We start from the raw sequence: 25,521 nt of genomic DNA on the forward strand, positions 1-25,521 counted from the left end.
GCTCTGGCCCTGTCATTATATAGGACTTGCCTAGGACCATCTGTAGTGTACGCATTCCTCGCTTGAGACAACGCATGCCTCCTGTGTCTCCCTGGTGAAAGCACACATGCTGCAGTCACAGTGAGGGTGACACAGGACAGGAAGGAAGGCTCTTGTGTACTATATACTATTGACCACATCATCATCACCGTCCGCCCTATTACTACCCAGCATCAGCCTGTGACGCCCCGCGTGTGTGTAACGTATTATTTCCCATTTCCCAGGCTCTAGTCTCTAACGGTCCCGGAGCTGAGCTCCTGTGATTGGCTGCGGGACACGGCGCGCTCACGCGGTGTGGCCCCTCCCCTTCTCCCGTGCGCGCTGGTGAGGCGGGTTCCCGGCGTGAGGAGGCGACTGAGCTGAGCTGTAGTGGCCGCTGCTCTGTGTCTGTGTGTCCGGCCGGGAGTAAGAGGTCTCTTCGCTCACTTACCGGGAGCTGGGCCGTGCCGGGGGATCCGGCTGGAGGCGGCGGGGTCAGCTTGGAGGAAGCGAAGTTGCCGGTAAGCGGCAGGGGTTGGCTGCGGGGCACTTGGTCGAGTGAGGCGCAGGAGGTGCCGGGTGGGTGGCTCAGGAAACGCCGGGGTTGAGGCCCTGAATGTTAGGCCCCGGGATGTAGTCTCCATGTCCGTGCTGGGTGTGGAGGGCGGAAGGGTCCTGTCACAGTGACTTCCTCAACGGGCGGGGGGCCGCACACAGCACCGCATACGGAGAGGCTGGGGCTGCCTATGCTGTAGCGCTGCTCGGGCACCGTTATTCCCCCCAGCCGCTGTCTGCCCTGGGGGAGCTGCAGTAAGAGTTCCAGCGCGCCTGCTGGAGTCAGTAGAGTTTCCTGTATTAGGACTGAAGAGCTGACACTCTGCCCCTGTGGTGGACACTGTGCACGTAACCGCACGGGGGGCATTGCTCTGTAGTGTGTGTGCTGGGGTGTCTCTGTGCCCGGCATAGCAGATCTGTAGTAGCAGGCAGGCTGTACGTGTTGTATGTAGGGGATGTTTCTGATGATCCGTGTTTCCTCCGTTTGCCCTGCGCTGTGTGTGCTCCAACTTCTTTCTTTTATCATGTTATTATTGTGTAATACCTGGTGTCCAGCTAGTTACAGTGTCCTGCTGTGTGGGCTGTAGGCCGGGTGGGTGTGGCGGGCAGGGCTGAGCTGTGACACTTGGCTGAAGGGGCTGCTCACTCTTACTGGTGGCACTGTCCGCGTTAGTAATATGCAATTACTCTTCTATATAATACACAATGTAATCCTGAATTAGCTGGTCTTCACCTATTGCATATATCACATGAGCCAAATTGTAGCACCTCAAGTGATCTCCGGTGTTTTTCCCTATAAATTTTCTATGGAATCGTATAAGCTACCTTTTTAGAGTTGCTTGACATTTTGGTTTCAAAATAAGGGTGTGCCACTAAAATACATCAGACTTCTGCTTTCTTTTGATTTAATTTTACAGCAACAGCTGATTCTTGGTTCTATTTTTTATATTTAGATGGCTGCTTAAGTATCCAGTGTGTCACACACACACACACACACACACACACACGTACGTTATGCAGGCCCTTTATAATGTTGTATTTCTATAGTGTGCTTCCGTAAAGATGCCTTGCAGACAAAACTTTTAAACGCATCCTTAAGTAGTCTATTTTCTAAATGTGCTTAAAGATTGGTGACTGTAATGGTGCTTATGAGCAGCCGGGAGCACCTATCCCTTGACCAGAACATCTTCTGTATAGATGGAATGTGTAGAAGTGTATGTCTGTGTATATACACAGCTGACGTGTGTTATGTGCTGTGACCTTTTGGGATGCCTCTTGAAGAGACAAGTCGGATGTTGCCATAATTCGACAGCTACAGTGAAAGTTTGTGAATCCATTTTGAGGGATCCCACAAATGTATGTTTTTGCAGGAGGTGGAGTTAGATGACAATAGAGCTTATAAAGTTCAAGAGGAAGTTGATGTAAAATGTGGATTTGAAATATAGGTTCAGTTTACTTATCTATTGTCTTCCATTATTGTGACTAAGTGGCGTTTTCCATAATTTTTTGGGTTGAAACGTAGTTTGCCTATAGCTAACACAAATTATTTTAAACTTAAAACTTAGAAGTGACTTGTGTATTTTGCGATATGGAGGGGAGATGTGGGTTATCAATGTTCAGACATCCTACTGGTTTCCCATGTAGGAAACAAAAGGAAAGGTCCTCAAATTACTGTTTGTACATCATGGAATATTAACGTTACATCCTTAAATAGTTACTGCATGACTGGCGTGGACAATTTCGAAGAGCTATTTGGCCGGTGCACCTTAAAATGTATGTTTAGTGATCCTCTCACCCCCCCCCCCCCCCCTTATGCCACAAGACACTTGTAATTTTTCAACTGGACATCATTTTTAAGGATATTTCTCTGACGTCCTAAGTGGATGCTGGGGACTCCGTCAGGACCATAGGGGGAATAGCGGCTCCGCAGGAGACAGGGCACAAAAGTAAAAGCTTTAGGATCAGGTGGTGTGCACTGGCTCCTCCCCCTATGACCCTCCTCCAAGCCTCAGTTAGGTTTTTGTGCCCGGCCGAGAAGGGTGCAATCTAGGTGGCTCTCCTAAAGAGCTGCTTAGAGTAAAAGTTTTGTTAGGTTTTTTATTTTCAGTGAGTCCTGCTGGCAACAGGCTCACTGCAACGAGGGACTTAGGGGAGAAGAAGTGAACTCACCTGTGTGCAGGATGGATTGGCTTTTTAGGCTACTGGACACTAGCTCCAGAGGGACGATCACAGGTACAGCCTGGATGGGTCACCGGAGCCGCGCCGCCGACCCCCTTGCAGATGCTGAAGAGAGAAGAGGTCCAGAAATCGGCGGCTGAAGACTTCTCAGTCTTCATGAGGTAGCGCACAGCACTGCAGCTGTGCGCCATTGCTCTCAGCACACTTCACACCAACGGTCACTGAGGGTGCAGGGCGCTTGGGGGGGCGCCCTGGGCAGCAATGAAAGTACCTATGCTGGCTAAAAATACATCACATATAGCCCCTGGGGCTATATGGATGTATTTAACCCCTGCCAGGTTGTCAGAAAAACGGGAGAAGAAACCCGCCGAAAAGGGGGCGGGGCCTATTCTCCTCAGCACACAGCGCCATTTTCCTACACAGCTCCGCTGCTAGGAAGGCTCCCAGGCTCTCCCCTGCACTACAGAAACAGGGTAAAAAAACAGAGAGGGGGGGCACTTATTTGGCGATATTATTATATATTAAGATGCTATAAGGGAAAACACTTATATAAGGTTGTCCCTGTATAATATAGCGTTTTGGTGTGTGCTGGCAAACTCTCCCTCTGTCTCCCCAAAGGGCTAGTGGGGTCCTGTCCTCTATCAGAGCATTCCCTGTGTGTGTGCTGTGTGTCGGTACGTGTGTGTCGACATGTATGAGGACGATGTTGGTGAGGAGGCGGAGCAATTGCCTGTAATGGTGATGTCACTCTCTAGGGAGTCGACACCGGAATGGATGGCTTATTTAGGGAATTACGTGATAATGTCAACACGCTGCAAGGTCGGTTGACGACATGAGACGGCCGGCAAACCAATTAGTACCTGTCCAGGCGTCTCAAACACCGTCAGGGGCTTTAAAACGCCCATTTACCTCAGTCGGTCGACACAGACACGGACACTGACTCCAGTGTCGACGGTGAAGAAACAAACGTATTTTCCATTTGGGCCACACGTTACATGTTAAGGGCAATGAAGGAGGTGTTACATATTTCTGATACTACAAGTACCACAAAAGAGGGTATTATGTGGGGTGTGAAAAAACTACCTGTAGTTTCTCTATCGTCCTAAGTGGATGCTGGGGTTCCTGAAAGGACCATGGGGAATAGCGGCTCCGCAGGAGACAGGGCACAAAAAAGTAAAGCTTTTACCAGATCAGGTGGTGTGCACTGGCTCCTCCCCCTATGACCCTCCTCCAGACTCCAGTTAGATTTTGTGCCCGAACGAGAAGGGTGCAATCTAGGTGGCTCTCCTAAAGAGCTGCTTAGAGAAAGTTTAGCTTAGGTTTTTTACTTTACAGTGAGTCCTGCTGGCAACAGGATCACTGCAACGAGGGACTTAGGGGAGAAGTAGTGAACTCACCTGCGTGCAGAGTGGATTTGCTGCTTGGCTACTGGACACTAGCTCCAGAGGGACGATCACAGGTACAGCCTGGATGGTCACCGGAGCCGCGCCGCCGGCCCCCTTGCAGACGCTGAAGAGAGAAGAGGTCCAAAATCGGCGGCTGAAGACTCCTGAGTCTTCATAAAGGTAGCGCACAGCACTGCAGCTGTGCGCCATTTTCCTCTCAGCACACTTCACACAACAGTCACTGAGGGTGCAGAGCGCTGGGGGGGGCGCTCTGAGAGGCAAATAAAAACCTTATTAGAGGCAAAAAATACCTCGCATATAGCCCACAGAGGCTATATGGAGATATTTAACCCCTGCCTAACTTCAAAAATAGCGGGAGACGAGCCCGCCGAAAAAGGGGCGGGGCCTATCTCCTCAGCACACAGCGCCATTTTCTCTCACAGAAAAGCTGGAGAGAAGGCTCCCAGGCTCTCCCCTGCACTGCACTACAGAAACAGGGTTAAAACAGAGAGGGGGGGCACTGATTTTGGCGATATTGTATATATATAAAAGATGCTATAAGGGAGAAACACTTATATAAGGTTGTCCCTATATAATTATAGCGTTTTTGGTGTGTGCTGGCAGACTCTCCCTCTGTCTCCCCAAAGGGCTAGTGGGTCCTGTCCTCTGTCAGAGCATTCCCGGTGTGTGTGCTGTGTGTCGGTACGTGTGTGTCGACATGTATGAGGACGATGTTGGTGAGGAGGCGGAGAAATTGCCTGTAATGGTGATGTCACTCTCTAGGGAGTCGACACCGGAATGGATGGCTTATTTAGAGAATTACGTGAGAATGTCAACACGCTGCAAGGTCGGTTGACGACATGAGACGGCCGACAATCTATTAGGACCGGTCCAGGCGTCTCAGAAACACCGTCAGGGGTTTTAAAAACGCCCATTTACCTCAGTCGGTCGACACAGACACAGACACGGACACTGAATACAGTGTCGACGGTGAATAAACAAACGTATTTCTCATTAGGGCCACACGTTAAGGGCAATGAAGGAGGTGTTACGTGTTTCTGATACTACAAGTACCACAAGAAAGGGTATTATGTGGGAGTGAAAAAACTACCTGTAGTTTTTCCTGAATCAGATAAAATAAAATGAAGTGTGTGATGATGCGTAGGGTTACCCCGATAGCAAATATTGGCGTTATACCCTTTCCCGCCAGAAATTAGGGTACGTTGGGAAACACCCCTTAGGGTGATAAGGCGCTCACACGCTTATCAAGTGGCGTTACCGTCTCCAGATACGGCCGCCCTCAAGGAGCCAGCTGATAGGAAGCTGGAAAAATATCCTAAAAAGTATATACACACATACGGTGGTTATACTGCGACCAGCGATCGCCATCAGCCTGGAGATGCAGTGCTGGGTTGGCTTGGTCGGATTCCCTGACTGAAAATATTTTATTCATGTAGAGCATTTAATAGGATGCATTCTATATATATGTATGTGAGATGCACAGAGGGATATTTGCTCTCTGGCATCAAGATAAGTGCGTTGTCCATATCTCCCAGAAGATGTCAGGGACACGACAGTGGTCAGGTGATACAGATCCCATACGGCAGATGGAAGTATTGCTGTATAAAGGGAAGGAGTTATTTGGGGGTCGGTCCATCGGACCTGGGGACCACAGCAACAGCTGGGAAATCCAACCTTTTTTACCCCAAGTTACATCTCAGCTAAAAAAGACACCGTCTTTTCAGCCTCAATCTTTCCTTTCCCATGAGGGCATGCAGGCAAAAGGCCAGTCATATCTGCCCAGACATAGAGGTAAGGGAAGTAGACTGCAGCAGGCAGCCCTTTCCCAGGAAAAGAAGCCCTCCACCGCGTCTGCCAAGTCCTCAGCATGACGCTGGGGCCGTGCAAGCGGACTCAAGGTGGGGGGGTAGTCTCAAGAGTCTCAGGGCGCAGTGGGATCACTCGCAAGTTGACCCCTAGATCGTACGAGTATTATCCCAGGGGTAAAGATTGGAGAGTCGAGACATCTTCTCCTCGCAGGTTCCTGAAGTCTGCTTTACCAACGGCTCCCTCCGACAGGGAGGCAGCATTGGAAACAATTCACAAGCTGTATATCCAGCAGGTGATAATCAAAGTACCCCTCCTACGACAAGGAAAAGGGTATTATTTTTCCACACTATATTGTGGTACTGAAGCCAGACGGCTTGGTGACACATAGTCTAAATCTAAAATGTTTTGAACACTTACATAAAAGGTTCAAATCGAGATAAAGTCACTCAGAGCAGTGATAGCGAACCGGAATGTCCCTGGACATCAAGGATTACCTCCATGTCCAAATTTTGTCCTTCTCATCAAGGGTACCTCTGGTTCGTGGTACAGAACTGTCAATATCAGTTTCAGACGATGCCGTTTGAATTATCCACGGCACCCCGGGCCTTTTTACCAAGGTAATGGCCGAAAAGATGTTTCTTCAAAGAAAAAAGGCATCTAAATTATCCCTTACTTGCACGACCTAAAAAGGGCAAGTTCCAGAGAACAGTTGGAGGTCGGAAGAGCACTATCTAAAGTAGTTCTTCGACGGCACGACTGGATTCTAAATATTCCAAGAATCGCAGCTGTTTTCCGACGATACGTCTGCTGTTCCTAGGGATGATTCTGGACACGGTTCAGAAAAAGGTTTTTCTTCCCGAGGAAAAAGCCAAGGAGTTATCCGACCTGTCAGGAACCTCCTAAAACCAGGAAAGGTGTCTGTACATCAATGCACAAGAGTCCTGGGAAAAATGGTGGCTTTTTACGAAGCAATTCCATTCGGCAGATTCCATGCAAGAATTTTCCAAAGGGATCTGTTGGACAAATGGTCAGGGTCGCATCCTCAGATGCACCTGCGAATAACCCTGTCGCCAAGGACAAGGGTATATCTTCTGTGGTGGTTGCAAAAGGCTCATCTATTGGAGGGCCGCAGATTCGGCATACAGGATTTGATCCTGGTGACCACGGACGCCAGCCTGAGAGGTTGGGGAGCAGTCACACAAGGAAGAAACTTCCAGGGGGTATGGACGAACCTGGAAAAGTCTCTTCACATAAACATTCTGGTACTAAGAGCAATCTAAAATGCTCTAAGCCAGGCGGAACCACTCCTGCAAGGAAAACCGGTGTTGATTCAGTCGGACAACATCACGGCGGTCGCCCATGTAAACAGACAGGGCGGCACAAGAAGCAGGAGTGCAATGGCAGAAGCTGCCAAGATTCTTCGCTGGGCGGAGAATCACGTAATAGCACTGTCAGCAGTGTTCTTCCCGGGCGTGGACAACTGGGAAGCAGACTTCCTCAGCAGACACGATATTCACCCGGGAGAGGGGGGTCTTCATCCAGAAGTCTTCCACATGCTAATAAACTGTTGGGAAAGACCAATGGTAGACATGATGGCGTCTCGCCTCAACAAGAAACTGGACAAGTATTGCGCCAGGTCAAGAGATCCACAGGCAATAGCTGTGGACGCACTGGTAACACCTTGGGTGTACAAATCAGTATATGTGTTTCCTCCTCTGCCTCTCATACCAAAGGTATTGAAGATTATACGGTGAGGAGGAGTAAGAACAATACTAGTGGCTCCGGATTGGCCAAGAAGGACTTGGTACCCGGAACTTCAAGAGTTGGTCACGGACGACCCGTGCCCTCTACTTCTGAGAAGGGACCTGCTACAACAGGGTCCCTGTCTCTTTCAAGACTTACCGCGGCTGCGTTTGACGGCATGGCGGTTGAACGCCAGATCCTAAAAGGGAAAGGCATTCCAGAAGAAGTCATTCCTACCTTGATTAAGGCAAGGAAGGAAGTCACCGCGAAACATTATCACCGCATTTGGCGAAAATATGTCGCGTGGTGCGAGGATCGGAGTGTTCCGACGGAGGAATTTCAACTGGGTCGTTTCCTACATTTCCTACAATCAGGATTGTCTATGGGTCTCAAATTGAGATCTATTAAGGTTCAAATTTCGGCCCTGTCAATATTCTTCCAAAAAGAATTGGCCTCAGTTCCTGAGGTACAGACTTTTGTTAAAGGAGTACTGCATATACAGCCTCCTGTGGTGCCTCCGGTGGCACCGTGGGATCTAAATGTAGTTTTAGATTTCCTCAAATCCCATTGGTTTGAACCATTGAAAAAGGTGGATTTTAAATATCTCACATGGAAAGTGACTATGTTACTGGCCCTGGCTTCCGCCAGGAGAGTATCTGAATTGGCGGCTTTATCTTATAAAAGCCCTTATCTAATCTTCCATTCGGATAGGGCAGAACTGAGGACTCGTCCGCATTTTCTCCCTAAGGTGGTATCAGCGTTTCACCTGAACCAACCTATTGTGGTGCCTGCGGCCACTGGCGACTTGGAGGACTCCAAGTTGTTGGACGTTGTCAGAGCCTTAAAAATATACATTTCAAGGACGGCTGAAGTCAGAAAATCTGACTCGCTGTTGTTACTATATGCACCCAACAAGTTGGGTGCCCCTGCTTCTAAGCAGACGATTGCTCGTTGGATTTGTAACACAATTCAACTTGCTCATTCTGTGGCAGGCCTGCCACAGCCTAAATCTGTTAAGGCCCATTCCACAAGGAAGGTGGGCTCATCTTGGGCGGCTGCCCGAGGGGTCTCGGCATTACAATTCTGCCGAGCAGCTACGTGGTCGGGGGAAAACACGTTTGTAAAATTCTACAAATTTGATACCCTGGCAAAAGAGGACTTGGAATTCTCTCATTCGGTGCTGCAGAGTCATCCGCACTCTCCCGCCCGTTTGGGAGCTTTGGTATAATCCCCATGGTCCTTTCAGGAACCCCAGCATCCACTTAGGACGATAGAGAAAATAAGAATTTACTTACCGATAATTCTATTTCTCGGAGTCCGTAGTGGATGCTGGGCGCCCATCCCAAGTGCGGATTATCTGCAATACTGTACATAGTTATTGTTAACAAATTCGGGTTATATTGTTAAGGAGCCATCTTTAAGAGGCCCTTTCTGTTGTCATACTGTTAACTGGGTTTAGATCACAAGTTGTACGGTGTGATTGGTGTGGCTGGTATGAGTCTTACCCGGGATTCAAATTGCCTCCCTTATTGTGTACGCTCGTCCGGGCACAGTACCTAACTGGAGTCTGGAGGAGGGTCATAGGGGGAGGAGCCAGTGCACACCACCTGATCTGGTAAAAGCTTTACTTTTTTGTGCCCTGTCTCCTGCGGAGCCGCTATTCCCCATGGTCCTTTCAGGAACCCCAGCATCCACTACGGACTCCGAGAAATAGAATTATCGGTAAGTAAATTCTTATTTTTTCCTGAATCAGATAAATTAAATGAAGTGTGTGATGATGCGTTGGTTTCCCCCGATAGAGAATTATTGGCGTTATACCCTTTCCCGCCAGAAGTTAGGGCGCATTGGGAAACACCCCTTAGGGTGGATAAGGCGCTCACACGCTTATCAAAACAAGTGGCGTTACCGTCTCCAGATACGGCCGCCCTCAAGGAGCCAGCTGATAGGAGGCTGGAAAATATCCTAAAAAGTATATACACACATACTGGTGTTATACTGCGACCAGCGATCGCCTCAGCCTGGATGTGCAGCGCTGGGGTGGCTTGGTCGGATTCCCTGACTGAAAATATTGATACCCTTGACAGGGACAGTATTTTATTGACTATAGAGCATTTAAAGGATGCATTTCTATATATGCGAGATGCACAGAGGGATATTTGCACTCTGGCATCAAGAGTAAGTGCGATGTCCATATCTGCCAGAAGATGTTTATGGACACGACAGTGGTCAGGTGATGCAGATTCCAAACGGCACATGGAAGTATTGCCGTATAAAGGGGAGGAGTTATTTGGAGTCGGTCCATCGGAACTGGTGGCCACGGCAACAGCTGGAAAATCCACCTTTTTTACCCCAAGTCACATCTCGGCAGAAAAAGACACCGTCTTTTCAGCCTCAGTCCTTTCGTCCCCATAAGGGCAAGCAGGCAAAAGGCCAGTCATATCTGCCCAGGGATAGAGGAAAGGGAAGAAGACTGCAGCAGGCAGCCCATTCCCAGGAACAGAAGTCCTCCACCGCTTTTGCCAAGTCCTCAGCATGACGCTGGGGCTGTACAAGCGGACTCAGGTGCGGTGGGGGGTCGTCTCAAGAGTTTCAGCGCGCAGTGGGCTCACTCGCAAGTGGACCCCTGGATCCTACAAGTAGTATCCCAGGGGTACAGATTGGAAATTCGAGACGTCTCCCCCTCGCAGGTTCCTGAAGTCTGCTTTACCAACGTCTCCCTCCGACAGGGAGGCAGTATTGGAAACAATTCACAAGCTGTATTCCCAGCAGGTGATAATCAAAGTACCCCTCCTACAACAAGGAAAGGGGTATTATTCCACACTATATTGTGGTACTGAAGCCAGACGGCTCGGTGAGACCTATTCTAAATCTGAAATAATTGAACACTTACATACAAAGGTTCAAATCAAGATGGAGTCACTCAGAGCAGTGATAGCGAACCAGGAAGAAGGGGACTATATGGTGTCCCTGGACATCAAGGATGCTTACCTCCATGTCCCAATTTGCCCTTCTCACCAAGGGTACCTCAGGTTCGTGGTACAAAACTGTCACTATCAGTTTCAGACGCTGCCGTTTGGATTGTCCACGGCACCCCGGGTCTTTACCAAGGTAATGGCCGAAATGATGATTCTTCTTCAAAGAAAAGGTGTCTTAATTATCCCTTACTTGGACGATCTCCTGATAAGGGCAAGGTCCAGAGAACAGTTGGAGGTCGGAGTAGCACTATCTCAAGTAGTTCTACGACAGCACGGGTGGATTCTAAATATTCCAAAATCGCAGCTGTCTCCGACGACACGTCTGCTGTTCCTAGGGATGATTCTGGACACAGTCCAGACAAACGTGTTTCTCCCGGAGGAGAAAGCCAGGGAGTTATCCGAGCTAGTCAGGAACCTCCTAAAACCAGGAAAAGTGTCAGTGCATCATTGCACAAGGGTCCTGGGAAAAATGGTGGCTTCTTACGAAGCGATTCCATTCGGCAGATTTCACGCAAGAACTTTTCAGTGGGATCTGCTGGAAAAATGGTCCGGATCGCATCTTCAGATGCATCAGCGGATAACCCTGCCTCCAAGGACAAGGGTGTCTCTTCTGTGGTGGCTGCAGAGTGCTCATCTACTAAAGGGCCACAGATTCGGCATTCAGGACTGGGTCCTGGTGACCACGGATGCCAGCCTGAAAGGCTGGGGAGCAGTCACACAAGGAAAAAATTTCCAGGGAGTGTGATCAAGTCTGGAGACTTCTCTCCACATAAATATACTGGAGCTAAGAGCAATTTACAATGCTCTAAGCTTAGCAAGACCTCTGCTTCAAGGTCAGCCGGTATTGATCCAGTGGGACAACATCACGGCAGTCGCCCACGTAAACAGACAGGGCGGCACAAGAAGCAGGAGGGCAATGGCAGAAACTGCAAGGATTCTTCGCTGGGCGGAAAATCATGTGATAGCACTGTCAGCAGTGTTCATTCCGGGAGTGGACAACTGGGAAGCAGACTTCCTCAGCACGACCTCCACCCGGGAGAGTGGGGACTTCATCGGGAAGTCTTCCACATGATTGTGAACCGTTGGGAAAGACCAAAGGTGGACATGATGGCGTCCCGCCTGAACAAAAAACTGGACAGGTATTGCGCCAGGTCAAGAGACCCTCAGGCAATAGCTGTGGACGTTCTGGTAACACCGTGGGTGTACCAGTCGGTGTATGTGTTCCCTCCTCTGCTTCTCATACCTAAGGTACTGAGAATTATAAGACGTAGAGGAGTAAGAACTATACTCGTGGCTCCGGATTGGCCAAGAAGGACTTGGTACCCGGAACTTCAAGAGATGCTCACAGAGGACTCATGGCCTCTGCCGCTAAGAAGGGACTTGCTTCAGCAAGTACCATGTCTGTTCCAAGACTTACCGCGGCTGCGTTTGACGGCATGGCGGTTGAACGCCGGATCCTAAGGGAAAAAGGCATTCCGGAAGAGGTCATTCCTACCCTGGTCAAAGCCAGGAAGGAGGTGACCGCACAACATTATCACCACATGTGGCGAAAATATGTTGCGTGGTGTGAGGCCAGGAAGGCCCCACGAAGAAATTTCAACTCGGTCGATTCCTGCATTTCCTGCAAACAGGAGTGTCTATGGGCCTCAAATTGGGGTCCATTAAGGTTCAAATTTCGGCCCTGTCGATTTTCTTCCAGAAAGAATTGGCTTCAGTTCCTGAAGTCCAGAAGTTTGTCAAGGGAGTACTGCATATACAACCCCCTTTTGTGGCACTGTGGGATCTCAACGTAGTTCTGGGATTCCTCAAATCACATTGGTTTAAACCGCTCAAATCTGTGGATTTGAAATGTCACATGGAAAGTGACCATGATGTTGGCCCTGGCCTCGGCCAGGCGAGTGTCAGAATTGGCGGCTTTGTCTCACAAAAGCCCATATCTGATTGTCCATTCGGACAGGGCAGAGCTGCGGACTCGTCCCCAGTTTCTCCCTAAGGTGGTGTCAGCGTTTCACCTGAACCAGCTTATTGTGGTACCTGCGGCTACTAGGGACTTGGAGGACTCCAAGTTGCTAGATGTTGTCAGGGCCCTGAAAATATAGGTTTCCAGGACGGCTGGAGTCAGGAAAACTGACTTGCTGTTATCCTGTATGCACCCAACAAACTGGGTGCTCTTGCTTCTAAGCAGACGATTGCTAGTTGGATGTGTAGTACAATTCAGCTTGCACATTCTGTGGCAGGCCTGCCACAGCCAAAATATGTAAATGCCCATTCCACAAGGAAGGGGGCTCATCTTGGGCGGCTGCCCGAGGGGTCTCGGCTTTACAACTTTGCCGAGCTGCTACTTGGTCAGGGGCACACCCTGGCTGAGGAGGACCTTGAGTTCTCTCACTCGGTGCTGCAGAGTCATCCGCACTCTCCCGCCCGTTTGGGAGCTTTGGTATAATCCCCATGGTCCTGGGAGTCCCCAGCATCCACTTAGGACGTCAGAGAAAATAAGAATTTACATAACGATAATTCTATTTCTCGTAGTCCGTAGTGGATGCTGGGCGCCCATCCCAAGTGCGGATTGTCTGCAATACTTGTACATAGTTATTGTTACAAAAATCGGGTTATTATTGTTGTGAGCCATCTTTTCAGAGGCTCCGCTGTTATCATGCTGTTAACTGGGTTCAGATCACAGGTTGTACAGTGTGATTGGTGTGGCTGGTATGAGTCTTACCCGGGATTCAAAATCCTTCCTTATTGTGTACGCTCGTCCGGGCACAGTATCCTAACTGAGGCTTGGAGGAGGGTCATAGGGGGAGGAGCCAGTGCACACCACCTGATCCTAAAGCTTTTACTTTTGTGCCCTGTCTCCTGCGGAGCCGCTATTCCCCCTATGGTCCTGACGGAGTCCCCAGCATCCACTACGGACTACGAGAAATAGAATTATCGGTAAGTAAATTCTTATTTCTCTAACGTCCTAGTGGATGCTGGGGACTCCGTCAGGACCATGGGGAATAGCGGGCTCCGCAGGAGACAGGGCACATCTAAAAAGCTTTTTAGGTCACATGGTGTGTACTGGCTCCTCCCCCTATGACCCTCCTCCAAGCCTCAGTTAGGTTTTTGTGCCCGTCCGAGAAGGGTGCAAACTGGATGGCTCTAAACTCTAATTCTAAACTGTAAATGAACGAGAAGAGGTATTAAACATTGAGTTTACGGATGTATATTTACTGCTAAAAAATAATTACCCGTATATACTCGAGTATAATTCTACCCGAATATAAGCCGAGGCACCTAATTTTATCACAAAAACCAGGGAAAACTTATTGACTCGAGTATAAGCCTATGGAGGGAAATGCAGCTCTAGCCGTACACAGCCCTCATACTGCCAGATATGCCTCCACGGTGCCAGGTACAACTTACCCTCCCGCGCTCCCCCGCTGTTGTGTGAAGGAGGGCACAGCACGCACCTCTCCTGTGTCCCTCCTGCGTCTCCGGCGGCGGGTCTGTTAAATGAAGTGCCGGTTCGTGAGCCAATCAGAGCTCGCAAACGGGTACTTCATTTAATAGACCCGCAGGAGGGTCACAGGAGAGGTCCGCGCTGTGCCCTTCTTCCCAGGCAGCAGTTACGTCACTTTCCCAGGCAGCAGTTACGGAGCATCACTCGAGTATTATTATTATTATTATTATTATTATTACATTTTATTTATAAGGCGCCACATATGTTTCGCAGCGCCGTACAAAGGACAGTACAGGGGACAAAACATTGCATTACAGTAAATAAATAACAGAAATAGAGTACAGGTAACAGAGCACCACACGTTCTCAAGACATAGTACAGCTAAGATGTAAGTATTGAGGGAGTGATCATCGTACTACTAGGGGCTGGTGGTCATAGATGGAGATGAGCCATTACTAGCAGGATAAAGATGGTCGTTGAGTAGGGGAGAGCTGTGAGTGAAATGTGTCGAGACGAGGGCTTAGATAACAAGAGGAAAGAGGGCCCTGCTCTGAAGAGCTAACAATCTATTGGGGAGGGGCGACAGACAGATGACAAGAGGTACAGGCAAGTGGGAGGTAGCCTGATGGCAGTATGCAAGCAAAGCTGAGATGTTCACGGCATGAGGCAGGGGGGGTGGAGGCGCGGCTTCAGCTCTGGGTTATGCATCAGAAGGGTACGCTTTGATGAATAGGTGGGTTTTTAGTGCCCGTTTGAAGCTTTGCAAGGTTGGGGAGAGTCTAATGGAGCGGGGGAGTGCGTTCCACTGAAGGGGTGCAGCACGGGCAAAATCCTGAACTCGTGCATGGGAAGCAGTAACCAGGGCGGTGGAGAGGCGACGGTCATTAGTCGACCGTAGGGGGCGGGAGGGAGTATGAAGGGAAAGGAGGTTGGAGATGTAGGGAGCAGTGGAAATAGAGATGGCCTTGTATGTAAGGGTGAGGAGTTTGAAGAGGATTCTGTAGGGGAATGGGAGCCAGTGTAGATTTTGTTGAAGGGGAGTGGCAGATGTGGTGCGGCGTGAGAGGAAGATAAGCCTAGCTGCGGAGTTCAGGACAGATTGGATGGGAGCAAGATGGGAGCAAGCGAGACCAGTGAGGAGGACATTGCAGTAGTCAAGACGTGAGATGACCAGTGAGTGGATGATGAGTTTAGTTGCACTCTGAGAGAGATATGGCCTGATACGAGCAATGTTGCGTAGCTGGAAATGACAGGACTGTGCCAGAGCTTGGATGTGGGGTGCAAAGGAGAGGAAGGAGTCAAGAGTGACGCCCAGGCAGCGGAGTTGGGGAACGGGGGAGATGGTGTTGTCAACAATGATGGAGATATTGGTTGGGGGTGTTGCTCTGGATGGGGGAAGATGATGAGTTCCGTTTTGTCCATGTTGAGCTTTAGGGAGCGTTCAGACATCCAGGAGGAGATTGCAGAGAGGCAGCTCGAAACCTGAGAGAGGACAGAGGGGGACAGATCAGGAGATGAGAGGTAGAGTTGTGTGTCCTCAGCATAGAGGTGGTATTGAAGGCCAAATGAGTTAATGAGCGCACCCAGGGAAGAGGTATACAGGGAGAACAGAAGGGGTCCAAGGACAGAACCCTGAGGGACACCAACAGGAAGGATGGAAGGGTGTGAGGTGGTGCTTGAGGCAGACACAGAGAAGGAGCGGTTAGTGAGGTAAGAAGAAAACCAGTCAAGGACAGTGCTAGAGAGGCCAGCGTTTTGGAGTGTGCTGAGGAGGAGAGGATGATCTACGGTATCAAAGGCAGCAGAGAGGTCCAGAAGGATGAGCAGAGAGAAGTGGCCCCTGGATTTGGCCGAAAGCAGGTCATTGGTGACTTTCACCAGGGCAGTCTCAGTTGAGTGGAGTGGGCGAAAGCCAGATTGTAGTGGATCGAGGATGGAGTTGTCAGAGAGGTAGCTTGTGAGACGGCTGTAGACTAGTCGTTCAAGTAATTTGGAGGCGAAAGGGAGAAGAGAGATGGGGCGGTAGTTAGTGGGTGATGAGGGGTCGAGGTTGGGTTTTTTGAGAATAGGGGAGACCAGAGCATGTTTGAATGGTGAGGGGAAGATGCCGGTGGAGAGGGACAGGTTAAAGAGGTGAGCAAGGTGGGAGCAGGCAGTGGGGGAGGGAGCGGAGAAGATGGGAGGGGAGGGGGTCCAGGGGGCAGGTGGTGGGGGGGGGGGAGGATAAGATGAGGGAGTGGACTTCCTTTTCTGAAGTCGGATGGAAGGAGGACAGGGTGGGATAGATGGAGGGGAGGGATAGAGGGGGCAGGGGGGTAGCAGAGGGGTGACGGCGGGAGATGTCGTGTCGGATATCCTCAATTTTGGAGATGAAGAAGGAGGCAAAGTCAGTGGCAGTGAGGGAGGATGGGAGGGGAGGGGGGCGAAGGAGAGTGTTGAAAGTTTCAAAGAGACGGCGTGGACAGGAGGACTGAGAAGAGATGAGTGCTTGGAAAAAGGATTGCTTGGCGAGGGAAAGAGCAGAGCTGTAGGAGGAGAGAATAAACTTGAAATGGAGGAAGTCCGCCAGAGAGCGAGATCTCCTCCAGGAGCGTTCAGCGGAGCGTGAGCATTTTTGTAAGAAACGTGTTAGTTTGGTGTGCCAGGGTTGGGGTTTGGAGCGGCGGAGGGGAATAGATGAGAGGGGGGCCACAGAGTCGAGAGCAGTGGTTAGGGAAGAGTTATAGAATGTGGCTGCCTGGTTGGGACAAGTCATAGTGGAAAGAGGAGAGAGGAAAGTCTCGAGGGAGGATATGAAAGTGGGGTTGAGAGACCCAAGATTGCGTCTGGTGGTGGTGGGTCTGGGCGTGGAGAGGAGGAGGGAGGATGAGAGGGTGAAAGAAAGCAGATGGTGGTCAGAGAGAGGGAAGGGAGAGTTTGAGAAATCAGAGAGATCACATCGGTGGGTGAAGACAAGGTCGAGGGAGTGGCCGAGATTGTGAGTAGCGGTGGAGGTCCATTGAGAAAGTCCAAAGGAGGTGGAAAGGGCGAGAAGATTAGTGGAAGCGGCATTAGTGATGTCAATAGGGATGTTAAAGTCTCAGAGGATGACAGAGGGGAGGTCAGAGGAGAGAAAGTGGGGAAGCCAGGCAGCAAAGTTGTCAAGGAAAGGTGAACAGTGGCCAGGGGGGCGGTAGATCACTGCCACAAGGAGGTGAATGGGGTAGAAGAGGCGGATAGTGTGGACCTCAAAGGTGGAGAAGGTGAGAGAGGGCTCAGGTGGGATGACACGAAAGGTGCAGTTAGGGGAGAGAAGGACGCCCACGCCTCCACCCTGGCGACCATCAGTTCTGACTGTGGGTGAAGGAGAGGCCTCCGTAGGAGAGGGCAGCAGGGGAGGTGGTGTCAGAGGAGGAGAGCCAGGTTTCAGTGATGGCGAGAAGGTGAAAAGAGTGGGAGATGAAGAGGTCATGGATAGTTGGCAGCTTGTTGCAGATTGATCTAGCATTCCAGAGTGCACAGGAGAAAGGAAGTGAGGGGACAGCGGAGATAGGGATAAGGTTGCCTGGGTTCTGAGTGTTTGTGGGTGATTTTGAATTTGGGGGGTGAGACCTTGCAGTGAGGATTGGTATGTGACAGGATCGAGGAGCCATAATTTGGTACAGTAGTGTTAAGGGGAATAGAATGGTGTAGGTGTAATATAGAATGAACAAGGAGAATGTGGGGTGTAATGTAAGCAAAAGACAGTGCAAACAGTATTTTTAGAAATAATGTTAGGAACGGAAAGGCTGAGATGGATACACAGTGGTTGTAGATTGTGTAAATGAGAGTGTGAGCAATGTGTGAAAGCAGTAGGGCTGCTACTTAATCAGACAGGTTGTTCAGTGTCCAGGCTGTGCAGGCTGCAGGCATTACTGGTAGTGGTATGGGAAACTCACTGTAGTCTGTTGTTTGCAGTTCTTTTGAGGAGACAGGGGAGATAGTCTGCTGTCCCTCTGTTTCTCTCCTGTGCATCTCCGTATATCTCCATAGATTATATCATCATACTTTGTACTAACATACTTAGCAACTAAAATGCTAGCAGCCTAGAATGCTTGCAGCCTTGTCAATACTAGTTAAATAACCATGTAGACATGGATGCAGGGTTAATTGATATCAGCCCCCACCCTCTGAAAACTCCACCCACAGCAAAAGGTTACATCAAGGTGTGAACAAATCACAATACCCCCACTAATACACAGTGAGAACAGACTATAGTCTGGCCCAGAAACAACTAGCAAAATACAAAATTGTCAATACCTATCATAGTGCAAAAAGCATGTAATAACTGGATGTTAAAGTTGCAGCAGTGAGAGATTGTCAATACCTATCATAGTGCAAAAAGCATGTAATGGCTGGATGTTAAAGTTGCAGCAGTGAGAGATTGTCAATACCTATCATAGTGCAAAAAGCATGTAATGGCTGGATGTTAAAGTTGCAGCAGTGAGAGATTGTCAATACCTATCATAGTGCAAAAAGCATGTAATGGCTGGATGTTAAAGTTGCAGCAGTGAGAGATTGTCAATACCTATCATAGTGCAAAAAGCATGTAATGGCTGGATGTTAAAGTTGCAGCAGTGAGAGATTGTCAATACCTATCATAGTGCAAAAAGCATGTAATGGCTGGATGTTAAAGTTGCAGCAGTGAGAGATTGTCAATACCTATCATAGTGCAAAAAGCATGTAATGGCTGGATGTTAAAGTTGCAGCAGTGAGAGATTGTCAATACCTGAGGAAGACAAAGAGGGCAGAGGTCACATCAGCTGAGGCATCTCCGTATATCTCCATAGATTATATCATCATACTTTGTACTAACATACTTAGCAACTAAAATGCTAGCAGCCTAGAATGCTTGCAGCCTTGTTCAATACTAGTTAAATAAGCCGAGGGGGTCTTTTTCAGCACAAAAAATGTGCTAAAAAACTCGGCTTACACAAGTTTTACAAATACCGTATATACTCAACTGTTCTGCATGAGTAGAAGTTGAACTACGTTGGCCTAAATAATATGAGCCCTAACTGTTCCTACATCGCTGTTCCAGACACTAGTTGATAATTCTGTAGTAGTAATTACATGTAGTCATGAACATCATAACCATAAATGTGAATATATGTACAGTTGTGCTCATAAGTTTACATACCCTAGCAGAATTTGTGATTTTCTGGCCATTTGTCAGAGAATATGAATGATAACTCACAAACTTTTCTTTCACTCATTGTTAGTGGTTGGGTGAAGCCATTTATTGTCAAACAACTGTGTTCACTCTTTTAGATCATAATGACAACAGAAAATACCCAAATGACCCTGATCAAAAGTTTACATACCCCAGTTCTTAATACCGTGTATTACCCCCTTTAACATCAATGACAGCTTGAAGTCTTTTGTGGTAGTTGTGGATGAGGCTCTTTATTTTCTCAGATGGTAAAGCTGCCCATTCTTCTTGGCAAAAAGCCTCCAGTTCCTGTTAATTCTTGGGCTGTCTTGCATGAACTGCACGTTTGAGATCTCCCCAGAGTTGCTCAATGATATTGAGGTCAGGAGACTGAGATGGCCACTCCAGAACCTTCACTTTATTCTGCTGTAGCCAATGACAGGTCGACTTGGCCTTGTGTTTTGGATCATTGTCATGTTGGAACGTCCAAGTACGTCCCATGCGCAGCTTCCGGGCTGATGAGTGCAAATTTTCCTCCAGTATTTTCTGATAACATGCTGCATTCATCTTGCCATCAATTTTGAGCAAGTTTCCAGTGCCTTTGTAGCTCACACATCCCCAAAACATCAACGATCCACCTCCGTGTTTAACAGTAGGAATGGTGTACCTTTCATCATAGGCCTTGTTGACTCCTCGCCAAATGTAATGTTTATGGTTGTGGCCAGAAAGTTCAATTTTGGTCTCATCACTCCAAATGACTTTGTTCCAGAAGTTTTGAGGCTTGTCTGTGCTGTTAGGAGTATTGTAAGCAGGATGCTTTGTGGCATTTGCGTAGTAATGGCTTTCTTCTGGCGACTCGACGATGGAGCCCATTTTTCTTCAAATGCCTCCTTATTGTGCATCTTGAAACAACCACACCACTTTTTTTCAGAGTTCTGTATTTCAGCTGAAGTTATTTGTGGATTTTTCATTGCATCCCGAACAATTTTCCTGGCAGTTGTGGCTGAAATTTTTGTTGGTCTACCTGACCGTGATTTGGTTTCCACAGAATCCCTAATTTTCCACTTCTTAATTAGAGTTTGAACACTGCTGATTGGCATTCTCAATTGCTTGGATATCTTTTTATATCCCTTTCCTGTTTTATACAGTTCAATTACTTTTTCCCGCAGATCCTTTGACAATTCTTTTGCTTTCCCCATGACTCAGAATCCAGACACGTCAGTGCAGCACTGGATGAAAGATGCAAGGGTCTTTCAGGAGTCCAGAAACTCACTGACCTTTTATACACACATACTGATTACAAGCACACAGATCACAGGTGAGGATGGTTACCTTTAGTAGCCATTCAAACCCGTTTGTGTCAACTTGTGTGCATGTTATCAGGCCAAAATCTCCAGGGTATGTAAACTTTCTCTGACGTCCTAGTGGATGCTGGGACTCCGTCAGGACCATGGGGATTAGCGGCTCCGCAGGAGACAGGGCACAAAAATAAAAGCTTTAGGACTAGGTGGTGTGCACTGGCTCCTCCCCCCATGACCCTCCTCCAAGCCTCAGTTAGGTTTTTGTGCCCGTCCGAGCAGGGTGCAATCTAGGTGGCTCTCCTAAAGAGCTGCTTAGAAAAAGTTATTATGTTTTTTATTTTCAGTGAGTCCTGCTGGCAACAGGCTCACTGCAACGAGGGACTTAGGGGAGAAGAAGTGAACTCACCTGCGTGCAGGATGGATTGGCTTCTTAGGCTACTGGACACCATTAGCTCCAGAGGGATCGAACACAGGCCCAGCCATGGAGTCCGGTCCCGGAGCCGTGCCGCCGACCCCCTTGCAGATGCCGAAAAGTGAAGAGGTCCAGAAACCGGCGGCAGAAGACTTTTCAGTCTTCATGAGGTAGCGCACAGCACTGCAGCTGTGCGCCATTGTTGTCAGCACACTTCACACCAGCGGTCACTGAGGGTGCAGGGCGCTGGGGGGGGGGGCGCCCTGGGCAGCAATGATAATACCTTGTTCTGGCTAAAAATACATCACATATAGCCCCTGGGGCTATATGGATGTATTTAACCCCTGCCAGGTCTCACAAACACCGGGAGAAGAGCCCGCCGAAATAGGGGGCGGGGCCTATCTCCTCAGCACACAGCGCCATTTTCCTGCACAGCTCCGCTGCGAGGAAGGCTCCCAGGACTCTCCCCTGCACTGCACTACAGAAACAGGGTAAAAAAACAGAGAGGGGGCACTTTTTTGGCGATATTGATATATTAAGCTGCTATAAAGGAAACAACACTTCTGTAGGGTTGTTCCTATATATTTATAGCGCTTGGGTGTGTGCTGGCAAACTCTCCCTCTGTCTCCCCAAAGGGCTAGTGGGGTCCTGTCTTCGATAAGAGCATTCCCTGTGTGTCTGCTGTGTGTCGGTACGTGTGTGTCGACATGTATGAGGGCGATGTTGGTGTGGAGGCGGAGCAATTGCCGGTAATGGTGATGTCACCCCCTAGGGAGTCGACACCGGAATGGATGGCTTTGTTTATGGAATTACGTGATAATGTCAGCACGTTACAAAAATCAGTTGACGACATGAGACGGCCGGCAAACCAGTTAGTACCTGTCCAGGCGTCTCAGACACCGTCAGGGGCTGTAAAACGCCCTTTACCTCAGTCGGTCGACACAGACCCAGACACGGACACCGAATCTAGTGTCGACGGTGAAGAAACAAACGTATTTTCCAGTAGGGCCACACGTTATATGATCACGGCAATGAAGGAGGCTTTGCATATCTCTGATACTGCAAGTACCACAAAAAGGGGTATTATGTGGGGTCTGAAAAAACTACCTGTAGTTTTTCCTGAATCAGAGGAATTGAATGAAGTGTGTGATGAAGCGTGGGTTAACCCCGATAGAAAACTGCTAATTTCAAAGAAGTTATTGGCATTATATCCTTTCCCGCCAGAGGTTAGGGCGCGCTGGGAAACACCCCCTAGGGTGGATAAGGCACTCACACGCTTATCAAAACAAGTGGCGTTACCGTCTCCTGAAACGGCCGCCCTCAAGGATCCAGCTGATAGGAGGCTGGAAACTACCCTGAAAAGTATATACACTCATACTGGTGTTATACTGCGACCAGCCATCGCCTCTGCATGGATGTGCAGTGCTGGGGTGGTTTGGTCGGATTCCCTGACTGAAAATATTGATACCCTGGATAGGGACAGTATTTTATTGACTATAGAGCAATTAAATGATGCTTTTCTTTATATGCGAGATGCTCAGAGGGATATTTGCACTCTGGCATCGAGAGTAAGTGCGATGTCCATATCTGCCAGAAGAAGTTTATGGACGCGACAGTGGTCAGGTGATGCGGATTCCAAACGGCATATGGAAGTATTGCCGTATAAAGGGGAGGAATTATTTGGGGTCGGTCTATCGGATTTGGTGGCCACGGCAACAGCCGGGAAATCCACCTTTTTACCTCAGGTCCCCTCCCAACAGAAAAAGACACCGTCTTTTCAGCCGCAGTCCTTTCGTTCCTATAAGAACAAGCGGGCAAAAGGACAGTCATATCTGTCCCGAGGCAAAGGAAAGGGTAAGAGAGTGCACCAAGCAGCTCCCTCCCAGGAGCAGAAGCCCTCCCCGGCTTCTGCAAAGCCCTCAGCATGACGTTGGGGCTTTACAAGCGGACTCAGGGGCGGTGGGGGGTCGACTCAAGAATTTCAGCGCACAGTGGGCTCACTCACAGGTGGACCCCTGGATCCTGCAGGTAGTATCTCAGGGTTACAGGTTGGAATTCGAGAAGTCTCCCCCTCGCCGGTTCCTAAAGTCTGCTCTGCCAACGTCTCCCTCAGACAGGGCGACGGTATTGGAAGCCATTCACAAGCTGTATTCTCAGCAGGTGATAGTCAAGGTACCCCTCCTACAACAGGGAAAGGGGTATTATTCCACACTATTTGTGGTACCGAAGCCGGACGGCTCGGTAAGACCTATTCTAAATCTGAAATCTTTGAACCTGTACATACAAAAATTCAAGTTCAAGATGGAGTCACTCAGAGCAGTGATAGCGAATCTGGAAGAAGGGGACTTTATGGTGTCCCTGGACATCAAGGATGCTTACCTGCATGTCCCAATTTGCCCTTCACATCAAGGGTACCTCAGGTTCGTGGTGCAAAACTGTCATTATCAGTTTCAGACGCTGCCGTTTGGATTGTCCACGGCACCTCGGGTCTTTACCAAGGTAATGGCCGAAATGATGTTTCTTCTGCGAAGAAAAGGCGTATTAATTATCCCTTACTTGGACGATCTCCTGATAAGGGCAAGGTCCAGAGAACAGCTGGGGGACGTAGTAGCACTAACCCAAGTAGTGCTGCAACAGCACGGGTGGATTCTGAATTTTCCAAAATCTCAATTGACCCCGACGACACGTCTGCTGTTCCTGGGAATGATTCTGGACACGGTTCAGAAAAAGGTGTTTCTTCCGGAGGAGAAAGCCAGGGAGTTACCCGAACTTGTCAGGAACCTCCTAAAACCAGGAAAAGTGTCTGTGCATCAATGCACAAGAGTCCTGGGAAAAATGGTGGCTTCTTACGAAGCGATTCCATTCGGCAGATTCCACGCACGAACTTTTCAGTGGGATCTGCTGGACAAATGGTCCGGATCGCATCTGCAGATGCATCAGCGGATAACTTTGTCTCCACGGACAAGGGTGTCTCTTCTGTGGTGGTTGCAGAGTGCTCATCTGTTAGAGGGCCGCAGATTCGGCATACAGGACTGGGTCCTGGTGACCACGGATGCCAGTCTGAGAGGCTGGGGAGCGGTCACACAGGGAAGAAACTTCCAGGGAGTGTGGTCAAGCCTGGAGATGTCTCTTCACATAAATATACTGGAGCTAAGAGCGATTTACAATGCTCTAAGCCTGGCAAAACCCCTGCTTCAGGGTCAGCCGGTGTTGATCCAGTCGGACAACATCACGGCAGTCGCCCACGTAAACAGACAGGGCGGCACAAGAAGCAGGAGGGCAATGGCAGAAGCTGCAAGGATTCTTCGCTGGGCGGAAGATCATGTGATAGCACTGTCAGCAGTGTTCATTCCGGGAGTGGACAACTGGGAAGCGGACTTCCTCAGCAGACACGATCTACACCCGGGAGAGTGGGGACTTCATCCAGAAGTCTTCCACATGATTGTGAACCGTTGGGAAAAACCGAAGGTGGATATGATGGCGTCCCGCCTCAACAAAAAACTGGACAGGTATTGCGCCAGGTCAAGAGACCCTCAGGCAATAGCTGTGGACGCTCTGGTAACACCGTGGGTGTTCCAGTCAGTGTATGTGTTTCCTCCTCTGCCTCTCATACCAAAAGTACTGAGAATTATACGGCAAAAGGGAGTAAGAACGATACTCGTGGCTCCGGATTGGCCAAGAAGAACTTGGTACCCGGAACTTCAGGAGATGCTCACGGAAGATCCGTGGCCTCTACCTCTAAGACGGGACCTGCTTCAGCAGGGACCGTGTCTATTCCAAGACTTACCGCGGCTGCGTTTGACGGCATGGCGGTTGAACGCCGAATTCTAAGGGAAAAAGGCATTCCGGAAGAGGTCATCCCTACCCTGGTAAAAGCCAGGAAGGAGGTGACTGCACAACATTATCACCGCATTTGGAGAAAATATGTTGCGTGGTGTGAGGCCAGGAAGGCCCCGACGGAGGAATTTCAACTGGGTCGATTCCTACATTTCCTGCAAACAGGATTGTCTATGGGCCTCAAATTAGGGTCCATTAAGGTTCAAATTTCGGCCCTGTCGATTTTCTTCCAGAAAGAATTGGCTTCAGTTCCTGAAGTCCAGACTTTTGTAAAAGGAGTACTACATATACAGCCCCCGGTTGTGCCCCCTGTGGCTCCGTGGGATCTTAATGTATCTTAATGTAGTTTTGGATTTTCTCAAATCCCATTGGTTTGAGCCACTCAAATCGGTGGATTTGAAATATCTTACATGGAAAGTAACCATGCTACTGGCCCTGGCTTCAGCCAGGAGAGTGTCAGAATTGGCGGCTTTATCGTATAAAAGCCCATATCTGATTTTCCATTCGGACAGGGCAGAACTGCGGACGCGTCCTCAGTTTCTGCCTAAGGTGGTTTCAGCGTTTCACCTGAACCAGCCTATTGTGGTGCCTGCGGCTACTAGCGATTTGGAGGATTCCAAGTTGCTGGACGTTGTCAGGGCATTGAAAATATATATTTCAAGGACGGCTGGAGTC

At 49.1% G+C, this 25,521-nt stretch overlaps 1 protein-coding gene across 1 annotated transcript in view; it reads left to right on the forward strand.

The window, feature by feature from the left end:
• Window positions 1-256: 256 nt before the first annotated feature.
• RAP1A (RAP1A, member of RAS oncogene family) overlaps window positions 257-25,521 on the forward strand; it is a 270,806-nt gene continuing 245,541 nt past the window's right edge. The window contains exon 1 of the mRNA XM_063955357.1: window positions 257-539. The gene's annotated coding sequence lies outside the window, so the exon portion shown is untranslated. The remainder of the gene's footprint in view (window positions 540-25,521) is intronic.

This window comes from Pseudophryne corroboree, chromosome 2 (genome assembly GCF_028390025.1).
Source record: "Pseudophryne corroboree isolate aPseCor3 chromosome 2, aPseCor3.hap2, whole genome shotgun sequence".
NCBI lineage: Eukaryota > Metazoa > Chordata > Amphibia > Anura > Myobatrachidae > Pseudophryne > Pseudophryne corroboree.